This window comes from Pezoporus wallicus, unplaced genomic scaffold (genome assembly GCF_028554395.1).
Source record: "Pezoporus wallicus isolate ANWC-B61680 ecotype Strahan unplaced genomic scaffold, APGP_CSIRO_Pwel_v1 contig_7438, whole genome shotgun sequence".
Lineage (NCBI taxonomy): Eukaryota > Metazoa > Chordata > Aves > Psittaciformes > Psittacidae > Pezoporus > Pezoporus wallicus.
Window position 1 is genome coordinate 329,162 of NW_026639354.1, and position 22,488 is coordinate 351,649.

Consider the following 22,488-nt stretch of genomic DNA (forward strand, 5'->3'; position numbering starts at 1 on the left):
ATTACTCATTTATCTACTAACAAAGAATATTTGGATGAAGATTTATTTCTCTAATAAGCTTTTTTTTTTTTGCCTGTATTTTTTAACAGAATTTCTCTGTAGTTTTGAGATACCACTCTTTCTGTAAGCAGTAAACCCGTTACTCCAGCCTTCTGTTGCCATTTTTAAGCCTCATGGAGACTTTATCTTACCTAAAGCCCCAAGGAAATTTGGAAGTAGCTACATATCGAGCTCTTTCCTAATCAAAACTACCTGCCAAGAGCCATATATAATATTATGTGAATAGAGTCCCTCCATAAAGCATGAAGAAACAAAGACTGCATAGATTTTTAAGAAAGGGTGGAAACAACCCTGGAGCAAAGCATTTACTGTTACATCCTTAGATGATTACTATGCAGATGAATTCTGCTGTGAGCTCTTAATTCCAGGTTTCTGGTTATTATTATTATAATTATTATTATTACTGTAATTACTTTTATTACTGTGTCATAGTTTAAACCCAGTCAGGCAACTTGTTCACTCACTCCCAGTGAGTGGTGCCAGGCTGACAGCAATCGAGGGCCCTCCCCTCCCTGGGACTCTCCCCTTCCCCGCTCCCAGAGGAACAGGGAGGAGGATCGAAAGAGTGCAACTCCTACGGGTTGAGACAAGAACAGTCCAGCAACCAATGTACAACACAAACCACCACCGCCACCACCAACTACAACAATGATAAGGGAAAACAGCAAGGGAAGAGAATACGATACCACCGGCCAAGAAACAAGTCCCACCCGGAAGCCCGTGTCCTTCCAGGTAACTCCCAGTTACCCCCCACCCCGGGCATGACGGGCTGTGGTATGGAATACCTCCTTGGCTAGCCTGGCTCAGGCGCCCCATCTCTGCTTCCTCCCGGCTTCCCCTCCTCCCTGGCAGAGCATGAGCCTCACAAAGTCCTTGGTCAGGGTAAACATCACTTAGCAACAACCGAAAACATCGGTTTCACCAACACTGTTCCCAGGCTGGAAGTCAAAACACAGCACTGCACCAGCTACCACGAAGGAGAAACATGACTGCTACTGCTGAACCCAGGACATACTGTTATTATTAATTATTAACGTGTCTGTCAATTGGTACAAGGTAGCATTCTTTCACAGATTGTGGACTCACATGTACAGTCCTAGCTGAATATTTCCTAGGTAATTTTCTAATAGCTAGAGCCACATTGTCAAAAGTAATGTCCAAATTAAGCCTAGGAATAAAAATAAGATGCCCTTTTGTACTGGGTCTGGAGGGAGGAGAGCTACAGGGGTGGCTTCTCTGTGAAGCTGCCAGAACCTTCCCTCATGTCTGAGAGAGAGAATGGCTACCGGCTCCAAGACGGACCTGCTGCTGGCCAAGGCAGCCCATCAGCAGTGGTGGTGGTGATTCTGGGATGACATAGTTAAGAAGGGGGAAAAAACTGCTGCTCAAGAGCAGCAGGAGAAAAGAGAGAATATGTGAGAGAAACATCCCTGCAGACATTCAGGTCAGCACAGAAGCAGGAGAGGAGGTGCTCCAGGGGCAGAGCAGAGATTCCCCTGCAGACCCCATGGTGAGGCAGCTGTGACCCTGCAAACCCTGGAGGTCCATGGTGGAGCAGGTTCCACCTGCAGCCCAGAGAGGACCCCACATAGGAGCAGGGGGGATGCCTAAAGGTGGCTGTGACCCTATGGGAAGCCTGCAGTGGAAGCAGAGTCCTGGCAGGAGCTGTGGCTCCATAGAGAGAGGAGCCCGTGCTGGAGCAGTTTTGCTGCAGGACTTGTGACCCTGCAGGCAGCCCATGCTGGAGCAGCCTGTTCCTAAAGGACTGCACCCATGGAAGGGACTCACACTGCAGCAGTCTGTTCCTGAAGGGCTGCACCCATGTAAGGGACCCACACTAGAGTAGTCCCTGAAGAACTGCAGCCTGTGGGAAGGACTTATGTTGAAGAAGTTTATGGAGGACTGTCTCTTGTGGGAGGGACCCCACACTGGAGCAGGGGAAGACTGAATAAAAAGTAGCGGTAGAGATAACATGTGATGAGCTGACCGCAACCCCCATTCCCCATTGTCCTTCCTTTTCAGCTGATACAGTTTGGTTTGGGTTTTTTTTGCAGCTGTACAGGGTGTTGGCATATCTAATCTAGGTCATGCTTGCCTAGAAAGCTTGGACCTGGTGATCCTCGAGGTCCCTTGCAACTTGATACTCTATAATTCTATGATTCTAATTTTCTTCCTAGTGGTACAGTGCTCTTTTGGATTTAGTGTGTGTCCTGGCTTCAGCAGTAGCAGTCATTTTTCTCCTGGTGCAGTGGTGTGTTTTTGACTCTCAGCCTGAGAACAGTGCTGATAACACCGATGTTTTTAGTTGTTGCTCAGTAATGTTTACTCTGACCAAGGACTTTGTGAGTCTCATGCTCTGCCAGGGAGGAGGGGAAGCTGGGAGGAAGCAAAGACAGGAGACCCAACCCAAACTAGCCAAAGAGGTATTCCATACCACAGCACGTCATGCCCAGTATATAAACTGGGGGCAGTTACCTGGATGGCCTAGATCACTGTTCCGGTTGGGCTGGGTATCGGTTGGCAGGTGGTGAGCTGTTGTATTATCTTCCTTTGTTATTTCCTTTATCATTATTATTACTGGTGGTAGCAGCAGTGGTTTCTGTTATACCTTAGTTACTGGACTGTTCTTATCTCAACCCGTGGGTGTTACGTTCTTTTGATTCTCCTCCCCAGCAGTGGGGGGAGGAGGGACTGGGGGGAGTGAACAAGTGGCTGCATGGCTGTGTTGCCAGCTGAGCTTAAACCACTACAGTGTGAGAACAATGTTGATAACACTAATGTTTTAGTTGTTGCTGAGTAGTGCTTACCCTAAGTCAAGGTGTTTTCAGTTTTTCATGTTCTGCCGGTGAGGAGCTGCAGAAGATGCCAGGAGGGAGTAGAAGCAGGACACCTGACCCAAACTAGCCAAAGGGGTATTCCATGCCATAGAATGTCAGGCTGAGTATATAAACTTTGGGGAATTAACCAGAAGGGGCAGTTGCTGCTCAGCGATGAGCTGGGCATTGCTCAGTGAGTGGTGAGCAATTTTATTGTGCACCACTTGCATTTCTTGAATGTTATTACTTTTATTATTATTATTTATTATTATTAAATTAATTATTGTACTTAGTACAATATACACTAAGTACATGGTGCTTAGCTGTCGACTGGTGTTAAACTACAACACCTCTTCACCCTGCACCACTCAGGGGAGGATGTAGAGAAATCAAGAGTGGAGTTTAACCTGGGAAGAAAAGAGGGGTGAGGGGAAGGTGCTTGAAGATTTGGATTTATTTCTCATTATCCTACTCTAATTTGATTGGTAATAAATTCATTTCCCCAAGTTGAATCTGGGTTTGTCCATCGTGAAAACTCATTAAGTGATCTCTCCTTGTCCATACCTCAATCCATGAGATTTTCATCATATTCTTTCTGTCCCTGTCCATCTGAGGAGTGAAGTGATAGAGTGGCTTTACTAAGCACCTGGTGTCAAGCCAGGGTCAACACACCACACCTTTATAGTTGATGGAGAGAACTAAATACTTCTCAAAGTGACAGAGAAAGCCTATATGACAGAAGCAGACAATATGAGAGTTGACACACATCTGTATGGGAACAGGTGCTTGCATGAATATGAAAATAAGATGTCTGTGTAGCATGGTGAATACTGTAATATAAATTCCATGGATAACAAATGAAGAAGGTAGAGGAGAAAGAGAGGATGTGGCATAGCTAGAGGCTGAAAAGTTGAGTTCCCAAAAGAGGGACAAAGGAGATATCATGGTGCCCTGGTCACCCTAAGCATTTTGGGTTTTTTATAAAAAAATTATTTAACATGAAGTGTACAGCATTTTTACAGGTCAGAAATACATATTTTATATCACTGGTAAATATTAGAGAGATATTTTCATTCAACAAAGAGAAATGGAGAGCACACTTATTTGTGAGACTTCATTGTGTACTAGCATGTTCTTGGGATAGGGTAGCAAAGGCTACTAGACCAAGGCAGGCAGGCCTAGAGCCAAAGATTTAATTATATGTACAGGTACATGAACTGCAATGCCATCATGAGTGTGATTAAATATTTTGCAATCATTTGTGATGTGGTAGATTGTCAGAGATATTTCATGTTCACAGAATTTCACAAACTCCGGGAGACCCTTATCCTTCCAGAATATCAGCTAGAGGACAGATAGGAAAACAAAGGGAATCTCACATGCCACTAGTTACTATATTTAAATAACTGGATTAAGCCAAATATGTCAGCTCTCAGTGAAATCGATATTCTGATAACTTTGTTAGATTTTAAATAGCAGCTGTCATATAGGACTCATAAAGATTTTGAAGGATGTCCCTGACTCTGTGAGTCAGAAAAGACTTTGGCAGGAAGCAGGTAGGGCTTACAGACTTTTGATACGTACAGGCGTATCAGAAGTCTAACCTCAGTAGCAGTGGGATGATCAGGGAGAGCCTATTGACTTTAGATATCTCTGGCAGGGGTTATTGATTTTTTATTTATGATTTAGATAGTATTTAGCCCATATAGTATTGCCCTCCAGATAGAGCATTTGTCTTTCCAGAGCTGTTAGGCTTGTCCTAAGAAAAGTACTCTGTAGGGAGCTTAGGTATTTTTGTTGCTTGGCCATAGGACTGTTTGAAGTTCTGTGATAAAAATTCTGCATCTGCATGGTAAAAAAAAAAAAAAAAAAGCAAAGCAAGATTCATGCCATATCTAAAAATAACCCAAACAAAAAAACAAGCAAGCAAACAAATACTTATTAAATGATGTTTAAATTACTAGATACAATCCATTAAGAAATATCTGGAAAAACTAAAGTGCTCTAAACAGAGATAAAATTCTTTATCTTTCAGATTAGTATAATATTATTAAAGCCACTAACTAACTGTGCTTCAACTTTCAATTGGATTACATCTAGAAATTCAAAATTACATTTCACATATTACGTTTATGTAGCTATGCTGAGTACTTCTGGTCTTCAGGGACATGCTTTCTTAAGGAATATACAAGCTGAAAATTGATCTGTCTGGTAACATCATTGGAGGAATTAATTCTCACCTTACATTATAAGAATTGTGAGAAGCAAATTCTCTGCTGGACTAGTTCCATTTGAAGTCAATGAAGTAATGTCAGGAGAGAATGTGGCAGTGGTTCCAAGTGTATTTTATGACCATTTTCACAATAAGATATTTTATTTTAAATTTATTATGTTCTATATCTTCTTTTTCCATACCAAGATAATATGTTACAAAGAATGGTTTCTTTTTCCTGGCTAATTTATGCAGTCTTGCAGATCACCTTCAGTATGTTAGACTTACAGTTAGCATATTTATTTTTCCACCAGTAATTACATCCTGCCTAATTTCTGTTATTGCCTTTGCATTTATAATGCCCAAATATTTAAGATAAATAAAGAACAGTTACCCAGTTACACTGAGGGTGATTCTTCTTCATTAAACAGTCACGTTAATGTCTCGGTGCCTTCATTAGATGCAACAATGATGTATCTAGGTCTCAGAAGCTTTCAGGACAGTTGTCCACTAACTGATTTCTGGTTTTACTCTGTGTGTGCGTGTGTGTTGGTTGTTTTTCCCTAACTGTACAATGCAATATGAGATTTGAAGTGTCATCTCATTAGAGGTTAATAGTATTGAGCGTTAGCTCCTAACATCATTTAGAGATTATGATCTGAGCTGTACATTTTATAAGTAACTAATTGTTTAATCTGATGTTGCTCATCTATAGGAAGCAAATGGATAAGAAATCTGAACTTTCTTTGAATAAAGATTTCATTAGAATTTCCAAAACTAATCATCATCTTCTCACACCAGACATTTACTTTTTAGATACTTACATGTTGCAGAAACAATGTGAATAACAATATTTGTTATTTTCTAATTGTGCTTCAGTCCACAAGATATAAAACCAAATGTATCTAACAAGGCTTGTAAATTACCAGCTAAATTTCTATCTCCTTTTTCTAAAAAAAAATGACACTTCTCTGCAGTCCATACCAGGAATCATATCTTATCTCTTCAAGATCTTATCTCTATGATCATTACATATCCTAAATTTAAGGCAATTAACGAATTTAATTCAGCAGATGCTGCAGTTGGTGTAGTAGTTCCTGGGCTCTGCTTTGTAATCTTCTAGATCTCCTGGGAACTTTCTCCAAGATCACTGGAGGACTTGTGGGAGGTCTCTGAGGAACCTGTTGAGAAGGAAGGATCACCATAGTCGGCTGTGACTGCCAAGCTCTATCTAGCAGCTTCTAACAAGCTCTGAGATGTCCTTGACCAGCTTTTGTCCCAGCTGACTCCTGGTGAGGAATGGTCAGGCAACCTTGCAGCAGGTGGAAGGGCTGGTCTTGATTACATCTCATGGAGTCAGCTAACAAAGATCAGCTAGCCTTCTATGCAGAAAAGCATCAGGAGTTCCGCTGAGGGTAGTGTGTGTGTATTCAGTGATGTGATGTGGTGCTGTAGAGGAGCAGCTGTCTCTGTATCATCAGAGGCTTTGGCCCAGACGAAGTTCCTCAGGGAGGATACAGAACTAGAGCTGTAGGGAGTGCTGTGGCCTCTTAGTGGGGCAGGGAGGAATACTTGTCTGCAACAGGTGGTCACACTGGTGGACTACATGCACTGTCAAATGAAGAAGTTGTAGGAGATCAGCAAACTGTCTCATCTCTGGTGTTACAGAGCTCTACTGGAAGTTCTCTAAGAGCCTGCATTTTCAAAAGTCCAAAGTTCAGAATTCTGAGAGAAAGGAAAACAGGTAAAGAGCAGGACCACAGCCCTGGACTTCCAGAGAATACTTCACCCTGATCAGGAACCTGCTTACAAGAATTCAATTTGATTAGGGCTTGGGAGGGGAGGGGTTGTGTGTGGGTGTGTGTTTAGATTCACCTTCATCAAGATCAAGAATGGTCCATCACGACCACTAGGTTATCAAGCAAAGATGATGGGAGGTCTGCACTGATGAAAAAAAAGCATCCCCACTAAATTGAAACATAATTTAAAAAAACCTAAAACACAAATGGAAGCAGGAGGAATACAGACACAGTCTGAGCATAGGGGCTTGAGGTTTAGAAGGCTAAAGATCACCTGAATCTGAATCTGGCAAGGGTTATGAAGGGCAGTGGAGAGGGTTTCCTTGGAAAAAGTACACCCACTGCTGAATGGGTCAGAGGAGCCCCACTGAAGTAATTAAATATCTTGACCTGTTCATTCAGCTTGGTCTTTACTGGTAAAATTTCTTACCAGAGGTACAGGCCCCTGAGATCCATGGGGAAATCTGGAGAAAAGACAGACTTGCAAGAGAGACCCTTCACTCAACCATTATGGGAGTCAGATGCCAAGTTATAAGACGGTATATTCCACAGGGGAGACAGTTTTGTTATTACAAATATTTTAATTATTTGCATAATCATATTTAGGTAAAAGGGCACAGATAATTTTTGGATTGCAAAATTTTTCTTAATAAGGACCCCAGATAAAGATAGTGAAAATACAAAATGGGAATTATGCACTCTTGTAGCAAGTGAAGGCTTTCATCATGTCTTATGTTGTGGAGTCATACATGACTAGCTTCATTATACATATCTTTGCTAACAATTGTCTAATTTTAACCGTCACTTCATGATACCTTACGGAATACTGGCTTAAATGTACACTTCAGTGTGTGGTGATATACAATAAAAATGCATCTCATTACTGGGTATCAGTGTTAGTCTTTCCAAAATAAGTTCTCCTTAAATGAATTGACTAAATAAATTAGTTATGGAAAGCCATTTTCTTACAAATGTGACATAAGAATCTGCTTATCCTAGGAAGAAATTGCCTTCACTATTTATGTATTTTTTTAGTCATTGGGAAACATGAAAATTCAAAACAGCCCTTTCATGAAATATATTTAAGACATAAAAACTTACTTAAGAGATCTTTTCATAAACCTGTTACAAATATTTCAGTAATTAATGTCAACACCTTTTTTTTTGATGCGGCTGCTTATTCTTAAATAAATAATAGCATTAATATATGTCAATGCTTACTAAAGATTTTGACACAGTAATGTCATTACGTGTTATTTTTGGCAGCGACTGTAACTAAATTAAAAAAAAAAATAAACATCATACAGCTGCAATACCTTTTTGTGGGAAAAGTAAAATAAAATCTTCCTGTATTATGGAACAGAAAAATTAGTTTGTGAAAGGTGCAGTCTAAATTTACTACCCTTACAGGCAAAGCATATATTTAGTAAAATATTTTTTATGAGCATAAGAACTAAGGGAGAAAATGCTGTTGTTTTTTTACTTAAATATCCTATGGCATTTATTTACGATATTATTCATTAAGCTTTGGTTTTACATGAATTTTGGATTTTTAAATTTCCTAATATTATTCAACTGGGTTTTGGGTTGTTTTTTTTTTTTTTACTTGTTTTTTGAGAAAATAAAAAACATGCCATCATCAAATGTATTTAAAAATGGACTTGGAAAGTGTGTTCACTAGGCTAATAGAAAAAGGTAATTAAACCAAGAATATTTTTTTCCAACAGATTTTATTCTCATGTAGAATCTTCTCATACATTTAAATTTTCTATTTTTCCACTAGCTTTTCAACCATAACCTTAAGGGAAGGAATACTGATGTGACTTTTGGGGATATAGAAGAGCATAGAAACTTTGACAGGCACACATTGACATGTAGATTCAGATAATTTAATTTTAAAATAAGATTTATTTAGTTAGGGTTTATAAAAATTAAAATTGAAAATTAAAAATTAATTTCATGATTATTAAATTCACTTTTTACGGAAGGCTAGAAACGTACAAGATTGAATATTAAATCTTCATACTATCATCTGTAGCTTTGATGTGGTTGAAAAATGGACTAGTTCTAACACAAATCTGAGAATGAATCCTGATACATATCTGCCCAGTAGCCTGAGAAAGCCTGAATTCCTCTATTTGTCAAGCATTGATGTTGCTACCCTTGCGCATTTTAAGAAGCATTAGTCCCTTACTGAAGGATAGCATGATGTGAGGTCATGCTCTCATCACCTTCTGCACTGGCCTTATTTAACTCATTAGTAGCAGTCGTCCACCTGGTATTATCAGCTATACATAACACTTTCCCAGGTACTACCGTTTAAAATTTTTATCTCCAAAGTGTGTGTGAAAAGGGTAAAACTCACTTCATAAAACAGACCCCTATCAGTTATTCCTCTAAAGAGATTTAAGAATATCAGTTTTTCTTTCTGAAGTCACTTGGAATTTATTCTTGCAACATTGCCGTCCTATTTACCTTTCCAAACAGTGGGGGATCGTAGAGGAAAACTCAAACCCAGTCAAAATCCAGACTATGGTATTTTAGAGCATCAGATTTCATCATGTTTAAGGGGGAATCTACTATTAAAATTAAGACTTTAAGGTAGAAAAGCATGTTTCCTTTTGTCTGAATGAATAATCAACTGTTTTAAGTGAAGTGGCCACCATCAGCAATTCACATGCTCAGCACGTTCCAAATGTCTGAATTACATAGTGCAGAACTAAAGACAGTATTACCCCCAAAGGATGCCACTTCAGGAGTCTCTGTCTTTTGGTTGTGGCAAAATGATTCACAGTTTAAATTAAGAGCTTCTAGAACCCTGCAGGGTGAAGCTACTTCATTGGCTTCTGTGATTCTCAGAAGTAATTTTTCTTTTTCTCACTCTGTGCTGTAAAATCCATGGCAGACATAAGCTTTCACAGAGGAACATTAGAACAAAATTTAAGTTGGACAGTACTGAAAATAAAATCAGGCGTGGGGAATGGCTGGTGGAGGCAGAGAGGGGAAACAAACATTCTTAGAGTCACTTTTGTAAATTATGCAGAAATATCCAGGATAATTTGCATATTTTTTTCACCCTATTCACTGATTAGAGTCTTCATTCCTACTATTACTCTACTTCGTATATTCCACCCGCAATTAACATAATATATTCACTTACTTTAGTGGCAACACAGTGTACATGAAGACTCATCTGTTGCATAAATACTCCAACAGTATCACTGGATAGTAATGGAAAATATATATTTCAGTGCCATGCTTTGTTATAGTCTCCAAAAGAAAGGAAGTGTGCAATTAGAGCAGATTTCAGATAGGTTCAGACACCAGCTGGGACACATGACAATCTGTACACAATAAAATGGAGACTTAAGTGAAGAATTTAAAGACTAGAACAATCAAATTTCCAAATTCTACTTGCAAAACCAGAAGTTCCTAACTCTTGTAGAGTTTATTCTGGTGGAAATCTGCCTTTTGAGCCTTGCCTTAATCTTTAAAATGTTCTTAAAACATTTTTTTAGCATTCTTCATTCAATAATTAAATATAAGGTAGATGATCTTAAGATCCTTTCCAACCCATTTCCAACCATTATAAGATACTATGATCTTTCACATATGTTCTATTGACTCATTTTTGTCAGACCACAGAGCCCTGACAATGTCCTATGGTTTGGTAAAACATCAAAGAATTGTGACACATGATTATTACAACACTTTTAGGGAGGGAAGCCTTATCTTCTAATTCTCTGTACATAACAGTTGATACTGATACAGAAGAGTGAAAGCTGTGTAAATACATACAAGACTACTTCATCTTTCACACATTTCCTATAATATTTTTACTAGCATGATGCCTGGCCTTGATATCAAGAGTGATAGCAAAAAGTGAAGGGCAATGGGAAGCTTCTCACAAACATATAGATATACACATAACTCATGGAAAGATCAGCCGTCAACAGCAGCAAAAAATCAGGGCTCCTCACAACTGCCAAGGAAATAGGTAAACAAAGAGCCAAGCACAAGACAGAACTGGTGTTTGCAGCAGCAATATTGTGTTTGTGGTACAGACCTATATCAAAATAACTGTCCATGACTGTGCTTCAACACCTTGTAGAAGCAGCATCTTACTCCACTTTCCTTAATATCAAGCTTCCTATCTTATTATGGTGTTTGCTGAAAACAGATTATTTGAAACAGATTATATTAGTTTAATAACACAAATTAATGGTCTAAATTTACTGCTGAGTGGAAGCTTGCAAGGAAGATCCCATTTCTAAAGAATGATAGTCATTAAAGACATTTAAACGTCTGTTTACAGATTGGCAAAGAATGTATGTTCATTTCCCTAATTTATTCCACCTGAGGATATTAAAGCTCTTCACAAATTTGAATAAAGCCTCACCACACTATGTGAGGTAAGAAAATATAATTATTTTCATTTTACTGATAGAGAAATTGAGATTTTGGGGAAGAAATTAGAGGTTATATCATCGTTTTCTACCTTACTAAAGTTCTACCACTTTTATTTGTATAATTCTATCAGCGTTATTTATGGAATATTTAATGATTAAATTTGAAGCAGGAATAGTGAAGTTTGATAGCTTATATAAAGATGAATTCTAAGTGTTTAAAATATCCAGAAATGAGCTATACCCAAATCCATTAAGATTTGCAAGAGCAGTATTAGTTCATAACTATCATCAAATAATAATGTGTTATCAGGAAAAGATAGGAAAACTGCCCGGGGTGATTTACATTTCAAAAGTGACTAACGTGCATGTCATCAGTTTGAAAGAAGCTCCTTGAGGCATCTTAAAGAGCTGCTTTTCAGAAAGATGTTGATCTCTCCAGTGCCCTTAAAGGTATGAGATACTCAAACAGTGAAGCACCCTTAATTCCTAGATATTTAAAAAAAATTAATCTTTAAGTTCTTTAGACCAAATAATGCCTGTTTCGTATAATGTTTACACAGTGGCTGCTTCAGTGGAATAGCTATAGTGAAATAAGTAATACGTCATAAAAATTTTGCCATTAATCAGTGTATCATAATCTTTAAAATCGTATCAGGTTCAGATAAACTCTTTAGCATTTCCCTTATATTATTAAGCAAAATAAAGTTAAAATAAGTATGAACAGAGTAACAATAAGTAGAATATTGTACCTTGAAGTTATCAATATTAGCACACAGTAACATTTGTAATTCCCAGCTCTAATAATATTTATAATAAGAAGTGTGGGCACAAAGAAGGCATAACACTTTCTTTTGGAGGGTATTATTTTTTTTAATTGGCCTACATAATTGTTTCCTTTTCCACTATCTTTGCTATTTAAAATTCATATTTTTATATCAGGTTCGGTTCCATCAGAGCATGAGGGTTTTATAATTCATACATGAAATAAGCTGCAAGCATTGCCATATTAACACAGCCCTTTGTACTGTATGAAGATTAAATTATAAATATTAAAACAAAGAAAGAAGAAATAACCAATATGAGTTGCAGCAAATTAACATTTTATTATGCTTTCTGCTTTTTAGACACAAAGCATGTTCTTACTGCTTGTTATTCATTCAGTTTCAAATATTTTGGCTTATGTTTAAAGTATAAACCCTGCTTTTTACCTAATCAGAAGGAAGAAACATTTATTTTTTCACCCGTTTTATCCCTCCTCATTTAGAGTTAGAAGCGACTTCTGTTAAGACAGATAAACGTTCCTTCATTGATAACATTAAAGTAACATTCTTCACACTTGGAGGATCTGTATGCTTACAGATGGCTATAGTTATATATTCACTTGGAATCCAGCTAAGAAATCATGGAATAAATTTATTCTCTGCCTAATGTTATAAAACAATTAGGTACGGTATAAATATCTGTTGTGGTTTAAACCCAGTCAGCCATAAATCATGCAGTCGCTCTCTCACTCCCCCCTTTTCTTTCCCTCCCCCTACTCCCAGAGGGACGGAGAGGAGAATTGAAAAGAATGCAACTACCATGGGTTGAGATAAGAACAGTTTATTAACTAAGGTATAACACAGATCACTACTGCTACCACCAATAATAATAATGATAGAGGAAATAACAAGGGAAGAGAATATAACACCTCACCACCTGCTGACCTATAACTTGCCCCGCCACCTCCAACCGAGCACCGACCGATAACTAGTCCAACCCCGCAGTAAACTAGCCCTTCCAGGAAACTCTCAGTTACGTTCTGGGCATGATGTGCTGTGGTATGGAATTTTTCTTTGGTCAGTTTGGGTCAGGTGTCCTGTCTCTGCTTCCTCACGGCTTCCTTTCCTCCCTGGCAGAGCATGAGGCTCAGAAAGTCCTTGGTCAGTCTAAACATTTGAGCAGTGACAAAAATATTGGTGTTATCAGCACTGTTCCCAGGCCGAAAGTCAAAACACAACGCTGCACCAGCTACTAAGAAGGAGAAAAATGACTGTTACTGCTGAACCCAGGACAGTATCAGAGTGACATTAGGTTCAATAATGAAAAAAGGAGATGATGAGTAAACATTTTTAGCATCTTCCACATAAGTAGTTAATCCTGGTGCAGTCCTTTTCGTATAGTTAAAAACTGCATGACTGTGAATTGTGGATGAAATCTTTATTTAATGACAACTACAATTTATGCCTAAGCATGGGATACTTAAGACTTTAGGATTTACTTTAGTGTATTTAGTTATGTATTTATTAACACAAACCTATTTGAAGTATTTGGCTTCTCAAAGTTGTGTGGCCATTTGTTTTAAATACGGGCTGAACTCTAAAATGTTTTGGTTCATAACTTCATGTGAAAGATCATACCACTTCAGGGTGAGCCCTTTTGAATTCTTCACATCCTTGTTCATTTATACCTGGTGTGTTCGGTATGCAGCGGTAGGATCTGTAGATTCTGAACTTACTACTTTTTTTCATTGTTTACTAAAAGTGATTTCTAAAACTCCATAATTTCAGTGCAGACTTTGAGTATTCATATTCTCTTAACCTTTTTATGCTATGTACATTTTCTTGGATAAATGTTAGATGTAGTGTCCATTGGCATTTTTTTCTGTGAAGAAAGTGAGAGTATAGACAAAGCTGAGAATTATATGTTGTCTAACGTAAATGTCCTTGCAAGCCAGGGTGAAAGTTCATAGTGGAAAGAGTCTGTAAGAATCCAAGAGTAAGGAAGCTTAGGTAAACTAGGTGTATGTTAGCCCAGACTAACTCCATAAAATATCAGATACATCTTTTCTGCAGCTGAAGTCCCTCTGGAGCATGGGATTTTTAAACCCAGAATCAAGAAGTCAAAATTGGTATTTCAATAAATTAGGGGCAAAAGAGGTCATGGTGTTCAGGTAATGACTTGGACAAACTATGTAACATGAATGTCCCCACAGTGTGGATATATTAGCATGAGTCTCACTAGACAAGCAAACAGAAGTGCAAATGGAAAATGGTACGTGGAAGGGATCACAAAGTCACTTGCTTCAGTAGATCTCAAGCCTGTTTGGCAAACAATAATGTAGGCATAGCTTTATCTCCTTGAACGAAAGGATGGAGTAGCAAATCTTAATATTACTAAATCTCTAAATTGTTGTCTTTTTAAAACATATTCAATTTTTAATTTAATGTGAGGTAGTTACTGTGTAGAAAGTTATTTTTCCTTGAAGAAATACTAAAAACATGTCAATATAAGAATATCTGAAATCTCCTAAGTCAGGCTGAAGGCTCTTGGCATAATTTTTCTACAAGCCTATTCTGCTCAGTGATGTTTTGCTAAAATGTCACTTGAGAAAGCAAGCTCGTTAATGAAGAGAAAAGTAATTTTCCAACTGAATACAACGAAGTTGTATTTGCTCCATCTGCAGACTATCAAAACATATTCACAAGGACTTAAAGACTGAAGAACACCTGTTTCAACTTGCAAGATTTACGTATAATTTTATATACCAACAGACCCATTTAATCAACACCATTATTAACACACAGATGAATCATCCATCAAAATATTTTTTACACTCTCACTGTGTACAGTCCTGTAGAACCTGAGCATAATGTATTGTCCTTGAAACAGCATTCCTTGTGAAAAATACAATCTGCTATTTCTTTTGCAAAGCTGCAATATGGTTCAAAAAAAAAAAAAAGGTTTATTTCAGTTTTAAACTGATCTTATGAAACAAGAAATACCTGTTAGCAGTTTCCAGAGAAAGATACCTTTGGCACACAGTAAACTACCTGCTGAGATAGCTCTACTACTTCAGACTGCCTTCACAGTACAAATGCAAGATCAGTTTTATTGGAGCTGCAGATTATTGAAATAACACAACAGGGTAGAAAGCTGATGATGACTTAACATGGATTTGCTAAGGGCAGCTCTTAAGGCCTCAGACACTGCTCTTAAAATTATATTTTAGAGAAGTCTGCCTCCACAGAAAGTATCAACTGTTCTTACAGCTTGAATGTGTGTTTGCACTGGAAAGGAAATGGAACCTTCCCTATCTGCAATGCATATGTAGGGTAAATAAATAGAGATTGACAGTAATTCAGTACCTTTTCTTCAGCAGTCTTTCTTGACATCTTTTTGTGCAAACGATAAGATAAGACCCTGGAGCATACAGTTCTGGAGTAATAAAGACACTGTAATAGCTTATGGAATTAGTCATGTAAGGCATTCTACTTAGGCTAGATTAATCAGACAGTATGGACATAATTATTATTCCACCAATTGCACAGGGTGGCTGGGAAATCCACATTTGTCATTTTATTTTCTGAGATGTTTACATAGGCACAATATTTAGAGAGGTAGCAAGCATTTAGAAAGGCTGAAGAGAAACAGGAAAAAAAAGTTGTGAAGTGTATTAAATAACTGTCATTGCATTTTTCTGCTTTTTAAAATGTAGTCTCTAGTCCATACAGAAGGCTATTTACTCTTAGTAGTATATTTGTCAGACGAAAAAGTAGATAAAACACTCTACTACAGATAGATGGCCAAAATGTTTCTTTTTCACTGCTGAGAAGCAAATATAAAATACGAACCATGCCATGCCCGAGTCTGCTGTTTTGCAGATATGAGGCTCTTTTTTCTTATTTACAGATTTTGCCATCAAAATGTAATTTGAATTCCTAGACCAAAAGTTGTAGTTTTATTTTTTTCTAGAATCCATAGGCTACCATGTGTCTCCTTCTAAACTTATACTTCTTATCACCTTCTATAAAAGTTTTTTGAGAAAATGTAGTATTCTCAGCATTTAATGCAATTCTAAATGTCTTAGGCTCAGCAGTAGCAGTTATTTTTCTCCTTCTTAGTAGCTGGTGCAGTGCTGTGTTTTTGACTTTGATCGGGAACAGCACTGATAACACCGATGTTTTTAGTTGCTGCTCAGTAATGTTTACTCTGACGAAGGACTTTCTCAGTCTCATGCTCTGCCAGTGAGAAGGGGAAGCCGTGAGGAATCAGAGACAGGACACCTGATCCAAACTAGCCAAAGAGGTATTCCATACCACAGCACCTCATGCCCAGGATATAAACTGGTGGCAGTTACCCAGAAGGCTCAGATCAGTGATCGGGTTGGGCTGGGTATCGGTCAGCGGGTGATGAGCGGTTGTATTCTCTTCCCCTGTTATTTCCCTTATCATTATTATTATTGGTGGCCGCAGTAGTGGTTTGTGTTATAGCTTAGTTACTGGACTGTTATTATCTCAACCCGTGGGAGTTACATTCTTTCAATTCTCCTCCCTGTCCCTCCAGGAGCAGGGGAGGAAGAAGGGCTTATTTATCTAAGACATTAATAATCATAATGACTTAGCAAGTATAAATTCTGAACTATTTATTTGTAGGGTGTTTTGGGGCTTTGTTTTCATAACAAAGCAACATCATTCCAGGACAAAGCTCAAGCTATGTGAGCTACTGCATTCATTAATTCTACAATGGTACCATATTCCTGAGTAAATATCAATAGAATAATTTATGATGTGTCAAGACAGCTTTTTTTATAACTACATCATACAGAATGGAATGGTTCATATCATAGATCTGTTTGAAAAATTGGGCACTGAAGAAGAGATGATCTCAAGTGACATTTGGCCAAGTTCAATTTCAGCCCTGATGTGTTGATACGGTAATATAGACAGTATTTTTTCATGAACTTCCAAAACATTCTCAAGTACAACATCATCAAGACAACACTGTATTCCAGGCGTGTTACTGAGGATGTCAAACATCAAAAATGCTGAGTGTTGAAACAGGTCTGTAGAGTGATATTTAAAATGGAGGAGACCAACATGTAAATGTTTTGAAATCTGTGTAATACATAGTATAATTCTTTGGTGTCAAGGACCCTAAAAATAAAGAAAAAAACCTGGTTTACTTCACAAATAAGGTATTGCAAATAGTTAGTGGAAGTGGATGGTTGTAAACACAGCAGTATGTAAAAGCTGATACAATCCTTTAATCTCACTGATAGAGTAGGAGCGCTCAATTTCTTCGTTACTGTTTTAGAACTACATTTTAAGCCTTTGGAATACATCTCTCACTTAAAATGGTAAGTGTATGAAGACAGGCTGAGAAAGTTGAGGCTGTTCAGCCTGGAGAAGAGAAGGCTGCGTGGAGACCTCATAACAGCCTTCCAGTATCTGAAGGGGGCCTATAAGGGTGCTGGGGAGCGACTCTTCATTAGGGACTGTAGTGGTAGGACAAGGGGTAACAGGTTCAAACATAAACAGGGGAAGTTTAGATTGGCTATAAGGAAGAAGTTTTTTACTGCAAGGGTGGTGAGGCACTGGAATGGGTTGCTGAGGGAAGCTGTGAATGCTCCATCCCTGGCAGTGTTCAAAGCTGGGTTGGACAGAGCCTTGGGTGCCATGGTTTAGTGTGAGGTGTCCCTGCCCATGGCAGGGAGGGTGGAATTAGATGACCTTAAGGTCCTTTCCAACCCTAACTGTTCTATGATTCTATGATTCTATGTTACGTTGACTTTTAAGCTTCCCAGCAAATGTTTTTCTCAAACAGACTTTTTCCATTGACACTCTTACTTTTTAAAGGCAGAAATAGGCTAACAGTGTTTGGTGGTTTTGAAATGGTTTGCTATCTGCATGAGCACAGCAGCAAATCAATTTTTGTTTAGGACATGAATATCACTGTGCACAATATAGAATCCAGCAGGTGTTCAATAGGAAACAAAAATCATATTTACTTGCAAGCAAATCTTGCACTTCAGTTGCTCTCTGGATTTAATTTAGGTTTAGTACATAGCAAACCTCTAAAGCATTTTAGGTAAACAGATTTATGTCAGTATAGGGACTGTTGAGCCACTTTCCAGCACTAACTTTACAGAATGAGGATGAACTCCTAAGACAGTAAAAATGTTTAGAATACACATGATTGCATACCCATGGTGTTTGGGATTGCTTATATCTATACAAAACCATTCTTTCTAAGCCATATCATAAGGTTGCTGTTCAAACTGTGTTATAATACCTCAATGTTTTCTAATGCTCGTTGCACCAATATTGGTTTGCATAATATAGCACAGTTTTAGAGACTGTTTTGCATAACATTCCAGAATTTATTGTATTTTATATCGGTACTAGTTTCTTGCAGTCTTCTTTTACTTTTTTTTTTCCTTTTACTATTTTTTTTTTTTTTGTGGCTGTATTATGAAGTTTAGGGATGGTGGCTGGTTCTTTTTTGTTTGTTTGCTTGTTTGCTTTTATCCAGGATATTCTTTAGTGAGATCTGTAATAGTAGCAGTCCTTTCAACATTTCTTACTCTGTCTTGTCTAAGTATCATTGCTTCCACCATACATTTATAACATTGTCCTGAAGAAACTGACTGATCATGTCTTGGACAGGTTTACACTTTACTGGATAAAAAACTGGCTGGATGGCTGTGGAGACAGTGTTCTCACAGGAGAATGGATAATTGGTACATAAACCCTGAATAATTCCAAAAGATACAGCAAGGCCATGAGAGGCCCGAAGAAGCTTAAGCAAGCAAGACAAGAAGAAGCTGGATTTCACTGAGTTAATGAGAACTGTGGACTGCTGGCAAGCTTTCGAGGTCAAGTTCTCACACCTGTGCTTAACCAGTTATATGCTAGTCACTAAGGGTCTTCAGGACATGTATCCAATCATAATATGCCAAATCACTGTAAGTGCATGTAAGAAATAGTATATAAGGAGTTAAGGCTTTGTAATAAATTTGGCAATCACTTGATCACATTGATCGACTCTGTGTTGTCCGTGACTCCCGCGTCAACACATGGCCAAACCAAAAGAGTGGTGGCGAACGGAGCTGAACCCAGTTAGCAGTCAGTCACAAGTGGTGTTTCCCAGAGCTCAGTTCTAGTTCCAGTTCTGTTTAATAACTTTGTCAATGATCTGGATGAGAGGATTGAGTGAAACTCCAGTATGTTTTTGATGACATCAAGTTGTGAAGAAGTGTTGACCTGCTAGAGTGTAGGAAGGCTCTACACAGGGATCTCGACAGGCTGGATTGATGGGCTGTGGCAAGTGGTATGAGGTTCAATAAGGCAAAGTGCTGGGTCCTACACTTGAGTCACAACAACCCCATGCAAAGCTACAGGCTTAGGGATGAGTGAATGGAAAGCTGCTTGGTGGAAAAGGACCTGGCTACGTTGGCTGACAGCAGTGGAACGTAAGCCAGCTTGTGCCCAGGTGGCCAAGAAGACCAATAGCATCCTGGCTGTATCAGAAGTAGTGTGGCCATCAAGAATAGGGAAGTGATTTTCCCCTTCTATTTGGCATGGTATTCTGATCAGGTATACTGATCCCCACTATGTATATCTCAAATTCCGTGTTCAATTTTGAGCCCCTCCCTGCAGGAAAGACATTGAGGAGCTGAAGTGCATCCAAACGAGAGCAACAAGCTGGGCAAGAATCTAGAGCATATGTTATGAGGAACAGCTGATGGAACTGGGATTGTTTATCCTAGAGAAAAGGAAGTTCAGGGGAGACTTTATGCCTCTCTACGGCTATCTGAAAGGAGGTTGAGTGAAATGGTGTCAGTCTTTTTTCCCAAGCAACAAGGTATAGGACAAACAGCCTCAAGTTGCACCAGAGGAGCTTTAGGCTGGATGTTAGGAAAACTTTCTTCAATGAAGAGTATGTCAAGCATTAGAAAAGGCTGCCCATGGAAGTAGTTGAGTTACCATCCTTGGAGGTATTTAAAAGATGTGTAGCTGCGGTGCTTAGGGACATGGTATTGTGGTGGACTAGGCAGTGCTCTGTCAAAAATGAAAAGAAAAATTGAGAACACCAAAATGTCAAAAAGAACATCAGTTTTCTAAACAGTTAAGGTCTTTCAGTTATATAATTATTTAAATGTACTTTTTACTTTGAACATAACTGCAGACCCCTAAAGAAATAAATTCTGTACTTGAAAACATAAATGAACTTTGCTTGATAAGTACCATTGAGTAAGTATGCAAATTACTATCAGTCTGCATCAAATTTATTTCTTTGTAGACTGAAACTGCTGGAATTCAGGGGTAACTTTTTTAGCAGTTCTTTGAATTGTGGACTTGAGTTCAACTTTCAGAAAAACTAAAAGCAAATCTTGGTTTTGAGTCTGTTTCTGTGAAATTTTTACAGGGCTTCTTTATAGAATCTCAAACAAAGGTAGCTGAAAACTGGTACTTTGTTTTTTATATACATATTTTTATACATGTATATATGAAAATCACTTGTATTCTTATTAGTGTAGGGAGTAATAAAACTAAAGGAAAAAATCACATAAAACAACTAAAGAAACCTTCTAGAATTGAAATTAAATTGGCGTAAATTTTTGAGGAAGAAAAACAATGAATAGGAAATATGAAGGAAAACTTGACTAGGGAATAACTTGAAGTATCAAAACCATGTTTATTACAAAGAAACAAACACCACCACCACCAAATAAAGAAAAAATGAGGCTATCGGGGGGAAGGATCCTCTCTTTTCAAAGATAGTGAAAACATGCAAGGCATCTATTTTTGTCATTTTTCAGTAATGAACAAACAGGAACTTTTCATACTATCTACCACATTTTAACATTCCTGTTAGTGAATACTTGTTCTGATTATAGGAAGAAAGAGGTAAGAGACCCTCTCTTATTTTTAGCAGTAGTGCCAAAATACTGTAACTCTGGCCTAATTAGTGTATTCCTCCTTTTTAGTCTTACACTCCCATTTGTTAAGAAATAAGACTGTAAAATAAGATGTTCTACGGTTGACAATTCATGGATTTTCATTCCTAAGTACATTTTCTTAATGCCAAGTTATAAACCCTCTAAATATAATGTTTATAATTTTTGTGCTGCTACAACCTTGAATATACCTGAACAAATGATACAACTATAATTATGCTGTGAGAAACATAATAATGTATTCTGAACTTATAATTTGGCAATTTATTTTCTATAATTTCATTTTTACTTTGCCTTTAAATGATTCTTTATAGTTTTATAAGCAGCATGGTTTTCTGACTAAAAATTAGATTGGTTTCTCTTTTGTTAGCACTGAATTGCTTAGCTATATATACTCTTTCCTCCATTTATTATTTCTGCAGTTATTTGAGACTGTCTCATACAGAAGTCTGAGGACCAGACTTCCAAAAATAAATTGCAGCTCCTTTAAAATAAAGTTCTAAATGTTCCCTATGCTTGACCTAACTATCCAATATTTTTCCAAGAAAAAAAATGTTAAATTTAGAATCCAAATTGAAAAACAAAAATACAGAGAGGCCCAAACCAAATCAAAACACTTCCTTTTCAAGGTGATTAATGTGTTTTCAGTGTAAGTAACCAACTTAGGAGACTCCTATTTCTCTCTCTTGGAACCTGGAAGATGAGAAACTATATGAAAGTATATACCTAATATTGGGATGATCACAGGCTTCAGAATGCTGCTTCTTCTACTAGAGAGACTTTTAGTCAAAACTGTAAACTCTTGCTTTGTCTCATTTGTCTGTCTTCACTTTTATACTTTTGGCTTCTCAGTGACTATAATGGATTTCAAGTTATACCAACAGATATAAGTAAATCATCTAGTCTGACCTTCTGTTTAATCCAGGCCATTAAATCTCTGTTTCTTTTTTAATGAATAGTCATTAACTATAAACAAAGAATTTTTTGAGGAAATAAAATAGAACTTCAAAATTCCATCTATTTTTATATTGTAGAGTTGATTGCAAGCCTCTCAAGAGAGCGAATATTCACTGTATTTTTCACTTAGAATAAATACAGTAAATAACATCCCCCAGACCAAATAGTCATTTATTTGAGCAGGTCTATTCATATTCAAGAATATTCACAACCCCTTTTTTCCCCAGAATGCATCAGCACCAAATTAAGACAAAATAGTTGTGCTACAGTTGGTCCCCAAAAGTTTCTTATCTCAGGCTACACACACTCCTTTTCCTTTATCAATAGCTTTGATTTCAGGTATTCTCCACTTCATACAAATCAACTGTCTTTTCCTCCCTGTGAAACACACTTTTGTGCCTCTACTAGCTTTTGCAAAAGTATATTATATATCTGATTAAGAAATCAATGCAGGATAAACAGATCTATGAATAACAATCCTGCAAAACGGAAATTTTTCTGTGAAAAATTTAGA